This window comes from Miniopterus schreibersii, assembly GCF_964146895.1.
Source record: "Miniopterus schreibersii genome assembly, chromosome: 10".
In the NCBI taxonomy this organism is placed as follows: domain Eukaryota; kingdom Metazoa; phylum Chordata; class Mammalia; order Chiroptera; family Miniopteridae; genus Miniopterus; species Miniopterus schreibersii.
The window spans coordinates 23,028,691-23,041,466 of record NC_138110.1 but is presented as its reverse complement, the minus strand read 5'-3'; the positions used below and the strand labels follow the sequence as shown (position 1 = coordinate 23,041,466).

At 46.3% G+C, this 12,776-nt stretch overlaps 1 protein-coding gene across 5 annotated transcripts in view; it reads left to right on the top strand.

Annotated features, from left to right (window-relative positions):
- Positions 1 to 7,747: 7,747 nt before the first annotated feature.
- The window catches only part of ARK2N (arkadia (RNF111) N-terminal like PKA signaling regulator 2N), a 67,440-nt gene continuing 62,411 nt past the window's right edge, over positions 7,748 to 12,776 (top strand). For 2 of the 5 annotated variants that reach the window (XM_081148620.1, XM_081148622.1), the window contains exon 1: positions 8,178 to 8,471. The gene's annotated coding sequence lies outside the window, so the exon portion shown is untranslated. Of the gene's footprint in view, positions 7,893 to 8,168; positions 8,472 to 12,776 lie in introns of those variants that run through there. The other 3 variants (XM_081148624.1, XM_081148621.1, XM_081148623.1) reach the window with 3 other exon arrangements.

Here is a 12,776-nt window from a genome sequence, read left to right as displayed (position 1 = left end):
TTGGGGAAGTACCCCAGGAATAGGAGGGAGGGGCAGGGAAGAGCTGCACCAGAAAGGAGGGAGGGCCATTCACAGGGTACCTGCCTCACCAAGTCAGTTTCCATGGAGGACGCCTGGACCATGGTCCTGCTGTTTGCTTCTGAGGAGCCCTGTTGAGCAGGCTGCAGAATTGCCCACCCAAGGGAAAGAAGATGAGATTTATCCACCAGTTCTCACTCCTGCTGGCCAAGGGTAACCCTGTGGCCCTACTCTCTCCTTTGTCCATAGTCAGTCCCAGTGTTCAGGAGGGAAGTCCCAGGGCAAATGATGTCAGCACATAGCTGGAGTGAAGATACGAACTCGGGCACAACACAAAAGAGGAGCATGAAGAAGCTACAGCAAAGAATGGAGGCAGGAAGGAAAAGAGAGGGTGGTGATGGGGAGGGGAGGACAAGGCAACCGTGAACAGTCCCTGTTTTGTGGAAAGATACAAGCAGAGCAGAAGTAGCCCTTCAGCAGCTGGGGACCCTCTGCAGAGCTCCTGAGACTGGCTAAGGTAAGCCCTCGGTGTCAGTCTTTTCTGCCACTGGCCTCTGGCAGGCAGGCCTCTGTGCAGGGACAGGGAAGCCTGGACAGTGACTGTACAACCCCACCTCCTTGTAGTCAGGGGCGATCTCCTTTGGGCTTTCCAGGAAGATAAGCTATCTCCTTTGTGTTCCCTGCTCTTCCAGTTCAACAACATTGACTTGGGGTTTCTGGACACATGATTATATAAAAGGACCATGACCTGTCAGAATGAAAGCAAGCTTTCTGCAGTCCGTGTGGCAATGGGAAACCCAGTTTGGGTTATGGTTGTCTTCCCCCAACCCCTGATGTTGGGTGGATTTGAGAATACAGGCTTTGAAGCTTCTGAGGTTTAAATGGAAATCTTGGGAAAAGAAGGGCCTTTTGCCCTTCTGGCGACGTAGAGGACTCATGGTAGAAACCACTGCAGAATTAAAAGGCAGAGCAGCTCTACTAAGTAACACATTTCTCCAAAAAGCAAAATTAGTAAAACGATACCATTTTCTGCAAAATAAGAGGGTGATTTCTAAGGCCCCCTTGGCCTGATGGTTACCCCTGGTTACCAGTAAATGACAATTACTCAAGAGGAGGAAGGCCTTTGGAAGTTGGTTGAGGTCCTGCTGTCCCCGGGGCTTTCTTGCCTGGCTGGTGGGGCCCCTCCCAGCCAGCTGGCTCCACACTGTTTCAGTAAATCTCTGCTTTGTTTTTCTTCTAGGGAGCCCTGTCTTGCTCCCCAAAGCCAGGTGCCTTTGCACTGACTCAAGAGAGGAGTCACATGAAATACTTTGCTTCTTTAATCTGAGGTTATTGTTCCTGCTGTCCGTCTATTGAAGTCCTTTGATGAACACTTGTATTGTTCTCACACCTGCAGCCTTTTTCAAATGATCAGCACATTAAAAAAGACAATAACAAGTCTAATTCCCCCTCCTCCCAACACACACACAAGATGGTATTGCTAAGTTCCCCAGATATATAGGTACAGTAGTGAAAAGAGTCTGCAATTGGTGACAGCAGAGCAAGATTTTTGTCCTGACTCTCCCATGTAGTGCTGGTAACCTTGGGCATTCATTCAGCATTTATTCAGAATCTCCTTGTGTCAGTCATTCATATAATCTCTGCAAAATGTTAACAATATCTGCCCTCCCTACCTTTCAGGACTGTTTTAGAAAATCGAATGAAATCATACTCTGAAGTGTTCAAGGTAAGCTCTACACAAATGTATGTTGTTGGTATTAATCAGCAAAAAGATTTTTTAAAAATTGGAGACGTGAGGGATGAAGCCCCAAACCATAGCACTTGATATATCACTTCTCTGAGAAAGACACCTATTCTGGGCCCTTGGACTGTGCTCTGCGCTCAAGCTGGACTTTGCCCAGATACCTTTCTCTTCATCTCTGTCCTTGGACACCCTGCTCTTCATTCAAGGCCTGGGTCAAAAGCCTCCTCTTTCACAAAGTCCTTCTTGTTCTTGAGAATTAATTTCTCCCTCCCACATGTCCCTTCTCTGCTTCGGCAATCACCATGTTCCACCTGTGAAAAATTGCAATTTGTTTCCATATTGATCCCTGTTACTAGACAGACAATAGTGTTCCTGAGGGAGGTGATTGTGTTCTCTTCCGGGAACTCAGCTTCTGCCCCTTTAGCTCATGTGACCTTGGTCTTGTGTATTATCTTCTTCAAGCTTCAGTTTCCTCCTCTGCAAAACCTGCCTAGCCTTGCTGACTGTTGTGAGGATTAATGAAATACCACATGTCAAGGGCCTAACAATGCACCTTGTGTTTAGTGGGCAGGTTTCCAATAGATGTCTTTTAAATGAAATTGAATGGCATGCATACTTTGTTGGGTCCTTCTAACATGCACATAGAGGGGTGGTCACTTAATATGTGCAAACGAGGGACATTGGGACTCTTCCCACCTGGTAATATTTTCCCCACCTGTATTTGGTACCTGAAATATCACCAGGAAAGATTAATTCCTCCTCAGAGGCACTCCTTGATGTTTCAATACTACTGGGAGAGGCAAAACATTAAAGCAATCCACCTTCCGAGTTTTGGGTGATGGCAGCATTGGCTGCCAATGAAAAGGTGAGCACGGTCATAGGGAAGGAGGAGTCTGAAGAGAGATTTGGCCTAGGATTGGTCTTGCTTAATGCAACATGTTTATTTAAAACTAAATATAGCTCGGCCGGGCGTGGCTCAGTGGTTGAGCATCGACCTAGGATCCAGGAGATCGGGGTTCTATTCACGGTCAGGGCAAATGCCCGGGTCAAGGCTAGGCAGCTGATCAGTGACTCTCTCATCATTGATGTTTCTATCTCTCTCTCTCTCCCTCTCCTTTCCTCTCTCTGAAATCAATAAAGATATATTTTAAAAAATAAAATAAAAACAAAATAAAAAAGTAATTAAAAAAACCCCTAAATGTAATGTATTTATTGAAAGCCAAAGTTTTAGGATTCTGTGTAATTATTTTCTGACACCAATTCTCCAGCAATGACTGGTTATCCAACAATTGAGTTCAATTCTGACACCAGTTAGTGCAAACCCCGCAGGTTCAAGGTTCAGTCACACCAGACTGTCCCACTTCAGATGCCAGTCACTAGTGTGATCTCCAGGCTACCCACACTTAAGCTCTGCAGACCTTAAAATCATGGATTCCCATGACTCCTTCTCAAGTTCTATAATTCTCGAGAATGACTCACAGAACTCAGGAAGGCACCTTACTATTGTTGGTTTATTGTAAAGGATACAACTCAGGAACAGCCAAATGTAAGAGAAACATGGTTATAGTGGTAATGGTGGCGGTGGGGAGGGGGGAGGTTGACACAGAGCTTTGGTGCGCTTCCCAGGTGAGCCATACTTCCAGCATCTCAATGTGTTCACCAACCTGGAAATTCTTTGAACCCCATCATGTAGGATTTTTATTGAGGTTTCATGATGTAGGCATGATTAACGAAATCATTGGCCATGGGTGATTGAACTCAATCTCCAACCTCTCTCCCCTTCCCAGAGGGGGTGAGTGGGAATGAAAGCTCCAACCCTCTCATCTTGAGGTTGGTTCCTCTGGCAATCAGCCCTCATCCTTAAGTTACCTAGGGGCCCACCAAGAGTCAACTTATTACTATCAACTCAGGTTGAAAGGGATCTCTTAATAACTGAAGGCAGTCCTATCACTCAGGAAATTCCAAGGATTTCGTCCTTGTGCCAGGAACTGAGGACAAAGACCATATGTATTTTTTAAATTATAACACAGGTCCTCTGATGTTGTTTTTACTTAAATACCAGAATTTTCAGACCTGTAGAGGGGAAGGTGGAGGTCAGAGGATGTTCTACATGAAGTTAGTGTTCCAGTTGCTCTGAAGCTCTTACAAGTCCTGAGCCCTTTCTTCCAAATCACAGTATGCCTTCGGAATGTGTTCTCTCTGCCACCTACAAGGCCCCTAGGGCTGCAGGCCCTTCCCTTCTTTCCCGATGCGTTCCCTTCTTTCTTCTCTTTCAGCAGTCCTCAGTTTTAGCCCTTTCGCCTCCCAGAGACCCATCTGCCTCCTGGTGTGGTCGGCCTGGGACCAATCACTCTCCTTTCTCTTCAAGTTGTCAGTGGGCCAGGGATGGGCCACTTTCTGCTGGTCTTAACTACAACACTCATTAGGAGTCTAGGTGAGATGGTCACACCTGCTTCCCCATTAGTGCTTTAAAAATGAAGCCCAGACTCCTCATGCTCACATTCAGCTTCCCTACCTCCCTTCCGGCCTTCTCTGTCCTCTGCTGCCCAGCCTTGCCCTTGAGTTGTCATCCTCCAGACATCCCAGGGCCTTTTCCACCTCTGTGCCCTTTCCCTTCTCTCCAGTGTTAGCTTCTCTGCACACATGTTCTTTCAGTCACACATATTTATTGAATGTATCCTGTCTGCCAGGCCCTGTGCCAGACACCATGAGGACCACGAGGAAGGGTGGCATGACTCTTCCTCCTTATAAACAACTGTCAGGCAGGCTTCAGGTCCCCCCCAAGGCATTGCCCAATTGCCCTCCTCCCAGCCTCTCACCTGCTTGGCACCTGGCACCACTTCCTCCTTTCAGGTTTCTGTGTCTCCCCAGCCTTCACAGCCTCGTGCTGAGTGCCTGCCCCAGAGCAGAGCAGAGCAGAGCAACATGGCCTAGCCCCTCTCTATGGTCGGGTGTGTCAGGTGCATAAGAAAGAAGACCATGAATAACAGGCACAGGAGAGGGTGAATGTTGTGAAGGGAACATGCTGGTTCAGGTGGGATGTCAGAGGAACCCCTTGTCCCTCTCACCCTAGAGGCCCCACAGGTTGAGTGTTGGGTCACAGAGAGCTGTTCTTTTCATTGAAAGATGAAAGATCAATACATTCTTGTCGAAAAATTTAACTGTCCTTCGCTTTTATTTCCAGTTTTTATTAGAAGTTAGTTACAGACTTTCAATATAGAAGCAGTATCAGAAGGATCACCTGGTTGGAAAGAGAGACTTGGAGCCCAGGACAGAAGAGCCTCGATTGTCCATCCCAGAGAATGAAGGCAGCTGAGTGAGGCGTCCCTCCCATCACTCTCGGCCACCTAATGACTCCATCCACGTTCACGACATCCTTCTGCCCTGTTCCATTCTGGTTCCACATGAACTTGTTGCTTTGAAAAAGTGAGCCTAATGAGATGGCAATGCCACTGTACTTGACCAGTGTGTCTGTGCCTGTTGGAAGTGCTGGCCTGGAGTGTCACCATCAGAATAATGGCCCTGTTAATAGAGTGTTCTCTCTGAGCCAAGAATTGTACTGAGAGCTTTACACACACAACTCACACAACTCACTTCACCCTTACCCCTCACAAGAGCCTGCAAGGTTGTATCAGGAATCATCTGCATTTGACGGGTGAGGACACTGAGGCTCAGTGAGGTTATGGAACTGAGGCAGAACTGGATCTAAATTCATATCTGTCAGATTCCAGAGACTCTGGTCCTCATGACCCTGTCACCTTCTGCTACTCAGAATCCTTTGAATACTTCTGGATGGCCTTCCATATGGAGGGCGTAATTAAATTCTGTTGAATAATGCTCTGAGGCAGAGCAAGTAATGTTAACTCTGGAAGTCGTCTGAGGTTATGTGGTCACCTTAGTGCAGAGGTTCATTCCTGTGCCCAACCCCAATTCAACTGCCGTATAGAGGTGCTGGGAAATCTAGTGAGTGCTGGTTATGCTGGGACAGGGGGTGGTTATGCTGAGGGAGGGGTAGCCCAGTTTTCAGCAATCTGATATGGAAAAGAGAGGGTGGCCCAGAGCCCAGAGATGAAGGTTCTGCCCCTTGGACCCCCATTTTCCCTATTTAAAGAGTGATTCTAATAATGGTATCCACCTTACAGGGGCAAATGGTGGAAGTAACCTGCTTGGTCAGGAGGGAACAGACTATAGAATAGTCAAAGCAAGGCCAGTGACATTCTGATGCTACTGCTCAGGTCACCAATTCTCACAAGCACCTGCTGCAGGCCCAGACCCATTCTGGGCGGTACATCATGAGCAAACAGTAATGCTGAGAGGCCTGGCCTTAGCCTCTAGGGCTTATAAGAGAAGTTGAGAGGAAAGCAACCAATATGATTTAGTAATAACACTGCAGAGAGGCCAATGGGTAGACATATCTGTAGGACAGTGTCTGTGAGCAGAGGAAACTTGACAGAAATTTCTGTAGAGGGAATTGGATGGAGGGTGATGGTAAGTGGGGTGGTGATGTGGGTGGTGTTAGGGCCAGGTGGTTTTATGGAGGCGGGATTTCAGGAGCTGGGAGAGTTGAGTATATGATGTTCCAGGAGACAAATCCAAGGCAGCAGTAGGATCAACTGTCCAGCCCTTCATACTCCTACAGAGGGGGTAGAATAAAGCAATTGCTCTTTTTAGCAATCTAAATATTGCAGTAATAGGGATAATACTACTAATATCAAATGCATCAGCCTCCAGAAATATGCACAATCCATTCACTGTAGAAAATCGACTTATTGGTATTAAACAGGAGGAGCAAAGATGGTACATCAGTAGTGAGGGTCCTACATCAGTATCTTTATAGCATTGAACAAAGTAAGACTGTCAAGGAATTGTTTTAAAACTGAATGTATTAGTCCACATTTATTTACTCATTCATTCCAAGGCTGATAGCTGTGATCTTTGTAGTTATTTTCTTTTCTGTTTCTCCTGAAAGAGCCTGGGCTCTTGTGACCACCCCATAAGCTCTCAAATTCCTTGAGGGCTAAGCTAGCAGGGAAATAAATGAATAAATGAACAAATGAGTGAAATAACCTACAGACAAAATGTTTATCTGGCACACACCATGTTTTCAGTTAATTTCAAGAAGGCAGTTGGTGGTAGTGGTTGAGAAAGCAGGCTCTGGAGTTGGGCTGTCTGTGTGGGGGTCCAGTCTTGCTAATTACTGATGTGTGACCTTGGGTAGGTCCCTTTACCACTCTGTGCCTCAGTTTCCACCTTTGTCACCATGGGCTAGTAATACCACCAGATTCATAGGGTTGTTGTGAGGATTAAATGAATGAATCCATTGAAATTCATAGTACAGTGCTTGGCATATAGTAGGCATTCAATGAAAATTAGCTATTATTATACAATTATTTTATAAACTTATTCATTTAGTTAGCGATGGAAAACCCCCAGGTTTATAGGCAGTCAGAATAAATAAGTCAGAATAAATAAGGAGAGCTTAAGGGCTTGATCTGAAGGGGAGACTGATGTTAATGGGAGTGTGGGGCCACGGCTGTGTTTCCAGAATCTCCTCTTGGGGATTGTTGTCACACCAGGTTCCAGGATGGCTCCTGAAAATATAAATACCCTTTACATTTTCTTCTCAAACCCTTATTTATTTCTCAAAACCCTGCTTTTAGGGGGCGCAGCCTCTTGGCCATATCTTGAGCAGTGTGGTAAGTTCTCAGCACCTCTTCTACCGGTCAGGTGGCTTGTGCCCACTTCACCTTCCCTCCGGGTCCCGCATCCAGCTCGTTTCTTGCATCTCAGCCCCGGAAAACTCATCTTGTGCGCCGGTGCGTCACCCTGCTCTGGGAGCACCGCAAATCAGAGTGGCCCGCAGAGGGGGGATTGGGGCGTCTGCAACGCGTCTAGGGGCGGAGCGCGCCCCGTACCACCAGCAGGTGGCGGTCTACCTGCGACGCCTGCAAAGTTCCCGTCCAGAAACTTGAACGGGATGTTGACGCCGCTGCGTGTGAAGAGTACAGCCCAGTATCCCGGAGCAGAGCGGTAGGCGTCCGCGAAAAAGTGAGGAGGGAAAGGTGCCTCGTGTTGGAGTTACTCAAGCATTCAGACACCACGAGCTTCATTCAGGGAGGCTTCAGGAGGGGTGAGTACGGAGCAGCGCACGGGAAAGGGAGCGCTGTTCTTTTCTTAGGGTATTATCTTTGGCTTGTGTCGAACCTCCGAGAAAGATTTCTGGAGCGGAGCTGCCGGATCAGGTGGAGGGAGCGCGGAAAAAAATCCCGGGAAGCCGGTGCCAGCGCCCCCGGCTCTCTGCAGCCGGAGGAGCGCGCGTTCCTTCCCGCCAGATGGCGCTGTCTGGCTTTCCCTCGGCTTCAGGCTCTGGTCCCTAGAGGCTCCCTCCGTAGTGGTCGCTCTAGCCGACCGGCGCGGGCTCTGTGGTTCCGGGCGGAAATGAGGCGCCCAGCAGAACGGCCTCTGGTGACATTTTCTCCGGGCGGCGCGGACGAGTGAAGGGTCTTGGTTGTGGTAGAGCCTGCGGAGGCGGCGGGGCTCTGACTGCGACTCTCAGCTCGCCCCGGGTCTTGTGCTGAGGAGGAGAAGGCGGCGGTGACGGTCGTGTTCCGAGTCACCGCGGCCGGCGTGTTCTGGCCGGGAGGTCGGTGCGTGCCCCGACGGAGTGCGCGGAGCGGGCGAGGAGGTGCGGAGCCGCCGCGGAGCGCAGGTGAGGCGGGAAGAGGCGCAGGGCAGCGGCCTGGCTACTAGTCGAGCCGCGGGACCCGAGCTGCGTCCGGGGGAGGGATCGGGTTGAGTCGGAGGGGTGCGGGTCGCGCTAGCTCGGGCTCTGCGGCGTCCGGGCGCTGGGGTTGTGATGGGCCTGCTGGCCGACGCCGTGTGTTCGCGCCCGGACTTGGCAGGAGGCGCTGCCCGGGTTGGGGCTAACGAGGGGTTTGTTGCTCGCCCGCCGGCTGGTGACCCTTTCTTCCTCCCGGCTTGGTCGAGTTGGCGGGTCGAGCTCCCCCTCTCCTTCCTCGTACCGCTGGGGCCCGGGCAAGGCGCATCCCTTTCCCCGGGGGCCGAGAGGAGGTTGGAGGTGCCGCAGCCCGTGGGCCGCGCTGCAGAGCGACTTTACGGCCCTGGAGTTGCCTTCACGCAACTTTCCGGCGCCCCGGCGGGCGGAGGAAGCGCTGGCTGCAGCTCTGCCAACTCTGCGGGCTCCGCCGGCCGGGGTCTGGCCCTGACACCTGCCCCTACTCCCGAGAGCCCAGGCGGCGGCCCCAGCGTCGTGGCTGCAGTGGCCTAGGAGGAGGGAGAAAAGGCTTTCTTAGCCTTGGCGCTGTCTGCCTCTGGGCGCTTTCTTTCTGTCAGCAGACGCTTCTGGTCCTTGGGAGGGATGCGTCAATCTCCAAAATTGATTTCTTCTAGTGAGTTTGTCAACTTTATTTAAAAAACCGGCGAGGATGTAAAATGACGAGCCCCAAGTTAAAGATCATCGTCTTCTCTGACTCTTCCAGGGAGCTCTCTTTCTTTCTCCAGTAGCACTTCGTACTTTGTACTTTATTTCTCATAACACCGACTTCAGTGTATTGTTGGAGCAGCAGCTCCCAAAAGAACCAATTGCCCGTCATTCATTCTGCCTTTTAAATCGTCTTCTCCATTGTCACAGAATAGATGCTCACTGGTTGAAGGAGTGAACGTCTGTGCTTGTTCTCCCAGATTGAGCCTCTTGAGCAGTTTATCCTTGGATGTGCTTTTGGTTTCTTACTTGAACTTTTACTTTCTGAATCCTTCCACCCAGTAGGATGAAAATTCCACTGATGATGCTTTGTCAAGGTTGGACCTCTTAATTACAAATACATCTGGCAGTTTTGCTTAGGCTATTATTGTGTAGTGTCCTTGGGCACTACACAATAATAGCCTAAGTTTGAATTCCTTTCTTCTGGGATATTTAAGGATGGAGGCTATTAACTTTCTACTGTAGTTTTGCTGATCCTGACAATGTGGATTCCTCGAGTAAGAGCACTGCCTTTTGGTTTAACACTCATTTTTAGGGACCTACAATTGATAGTTATTACCCGATGTCCTGAGGAGTCACAACGCTAACCTTTTTTTTTTTTTTGTAGGAAGTGTAATATTTTGGGAGAGTAACCTGGCTAATACAATGTCTAGTCGAGTACTTTATGCTCAATAAATATAAAATTATGAATTACATTTGAATTCAGGAGATTAGATGAAATTTACTATTATAATCTGAATGTTACTTTAAAAAGAGCTTAAGTGGAAATTTCTTGCACTTCCATGAAATGAGAAATAAAAATATTTTTAGACATTTCTAAATTAGATTCCTTCAGATTTCAGTACCACTGTAATCTTAAAACTTCAAACCGCATCTTTTTCATAATGTTAATATTATAGATGTAAATTTCAGAATAGGTGTATGCAGTATGAAAGGCAGGGAGAAACATAATAATATCTAAAGCATCAGCTAAATATGATTTCTTAATGGAAAATTTTTTTCCTGACATCTTTTTAAGAAAAATGTGAGGGACTGGATTTTGGAGCTGGAAACTTTCCCATTGTTAATCAGCTTCATATTAAGTTCACAGAGTAGTTGTTACATTACTCACTAATTCAGTTTATATTACTCTTAAATGCATTTATGAAAGAGTGTCATAATACTTTGTTTTATAGTTTTCATGATTTATCTAAGACCAATATATTAAAGATAAACTAAACTTTAAGTTTTAATTTATTACAGTTCTGTTAGAACTAAATGCTGAATGTATGTCCTTCAAAGGTTTCTATTTTCATAAGTGACATTGGTAACTTAAGTCTCCTTACTATATGACTAGTAACTTCTGGGAGTTTGTGTAGTCACTCATTATTCAAAGGGTTGTTTTGCTGGTATCTATGGTTTTGTTCAGATGTGTGCATGAATAGACTTGATATATGGGTAATTAAGATGTTTTTGTTTTTTTTCTTTTAAAGTTTGGAATTGATATGTGCTAGAGACCCAAACCCTATGTTTGTAACTTTGGTAAATCACTTTAGAACTTTCTAATTTTTCTGCATCTTACCAGGGACATGTTTACTGAATTGACAATACTTGAGAAAACCTGTAAAAGATGAAAAATGTACTGTTTTCTTTTGAACCATACTGATTTCAATATTCTCTATTGTTTTAGGAAAGGGTTTGGGGCCAAAGAAAGTTTCTTGGATAGCTGTAATTATATAGTAAAAATGAAGTAGACACGTTAATAACAGCAAAAATTATGAGACTATAGAAAGGGAGAAGAGCTATTGAGAAAACAAAGATGACAAAACATTCAGGCAGCACCTCTTTATTCTCACAACACTAACTTAATCGCTTACTGTGTGCCAGTATTGCTCTAGTTGCTAGAGCTATAGTGATGAGTAAGACTGACAAGATCCTGATGCTGCAGGAACTTATACATTTAAACCTGAGGTTTGAGGTGGATTTCCAGGTGGGCATTCCAGGCTAGGGAACAGCAAAGTCAAGAGTATTAATGATCTTGAATGGTAAGTGTGGCCACTGCCTTGAGTTTACAGAGGGATTAGGGTAGAAGAAGGTAGGGCCAGGTTGTGAAAGTACAGTGCCTTAGCCTGCTAATGAGTTACTACTTTTAGGGGGGAAAAAAATTCAGGTGGAACATAAAAAAGATGAGATAGGCATTCCTGTTGAAAGATTTTTCTTTAGCCTTCATTTCAATGAGTAGAAATTGTATTTTTTTATTTTGGGTTGATTCTTTGATAGTTATTTTTTAGTTCTCAAATTTCAGTCAAATTTAAATTTGACTTTTGTCATGGAACTTTTCTAAATCCTTAGCCTTTATCTTTAATTGTACCTACTTTCCTTTACTCCTTAAGGACTCATGACTGAATTTAAGGGAAATACAGTAAACAGTGTTTTCTGCTTCTGTGTGGGCAGTTTTTCTCAGCAGAAGTGGGATTGATGTTCATTCAGTCAGTTTTCACACTCAACCCACAAGTCCTTGTGCTAAAAGAATGGAACAGGGTGAAACCAAAAAGTATCTTGCTTGCTCTGGCTGGTGTGGCTCAGTTGGTTGGAGCATCATCCCATATACCAAAAAGGTTGCTGGTTCGATTCCCAGTTGTTGCGAGTCCGGGAGGCAAGCTATCGATGTTTTCTCTCTCACATCTATGTCTGTTTCTCTCCCCCCCTCCCACTACCCCCTCCCCTCCCCTCCCCTCCCCTCCCCTCCCCTCCCCTCCCCTCCCCTCCCCTCCCCTCCCCTCCCCTCCCCTCCCCTCCCCTCCCCTCCCCTCCCCCTCCCCTCCCCCTCCCCCTCCCCCTCCCCCTCCCCCTCCCCCTCCCCCTGCCACTTTGTCTAAAATCAATGAAAATATATCCTTGGGTGAGGATTAAAAAAACACGCAAAACTATTTTACTTATTTTGTTCTTTTCTGTGTTCCTGAATTGCTAGGGAGAAGGAAATGTGTGTTGTATATATTATACACATTTATCATAACAGTAGTAGCAGCTGATAATAGTAGAGGTAATTTAAATGTTATTTTACTGTAGTAAAAGAACCAGTGTAACTCAGATTCAGTGGTTGTCGTAAGATTTGTGGCTTTAATTTACAGTGTTTATTTTAAGTTTGTTTCTGTTCTCTTTCATGTCTTTATTCAAAATAGGGACCTCACTCCTCTTGCTCAGATTCTATCACTTAATAGTCAATAGACAGATGGTTAAATCCTGTTATTAATTTGACTTTAATTTTAAAACTACCTGGATGAGTATTTTCTAGATAAGTAAGATTAAGCAAAAGTAGAACTCTCTCCACAGAACTTATTTTTATTTGTATGTGTGGGTATTTATAGCTGGTTAAGTAAAAAACTTAAAAAAAAAAATCTTTATTGATTTCAGAGAGAGGAAGGGAGAGGGAGAGAGAGAAAAATCAAGAGAATCATTGATTGGCCGCCTCCTGCATGCCGCAAACTGGGGATCGAGCCCGCAACCAGGGTGACCGGGAATTGAACCTCTATC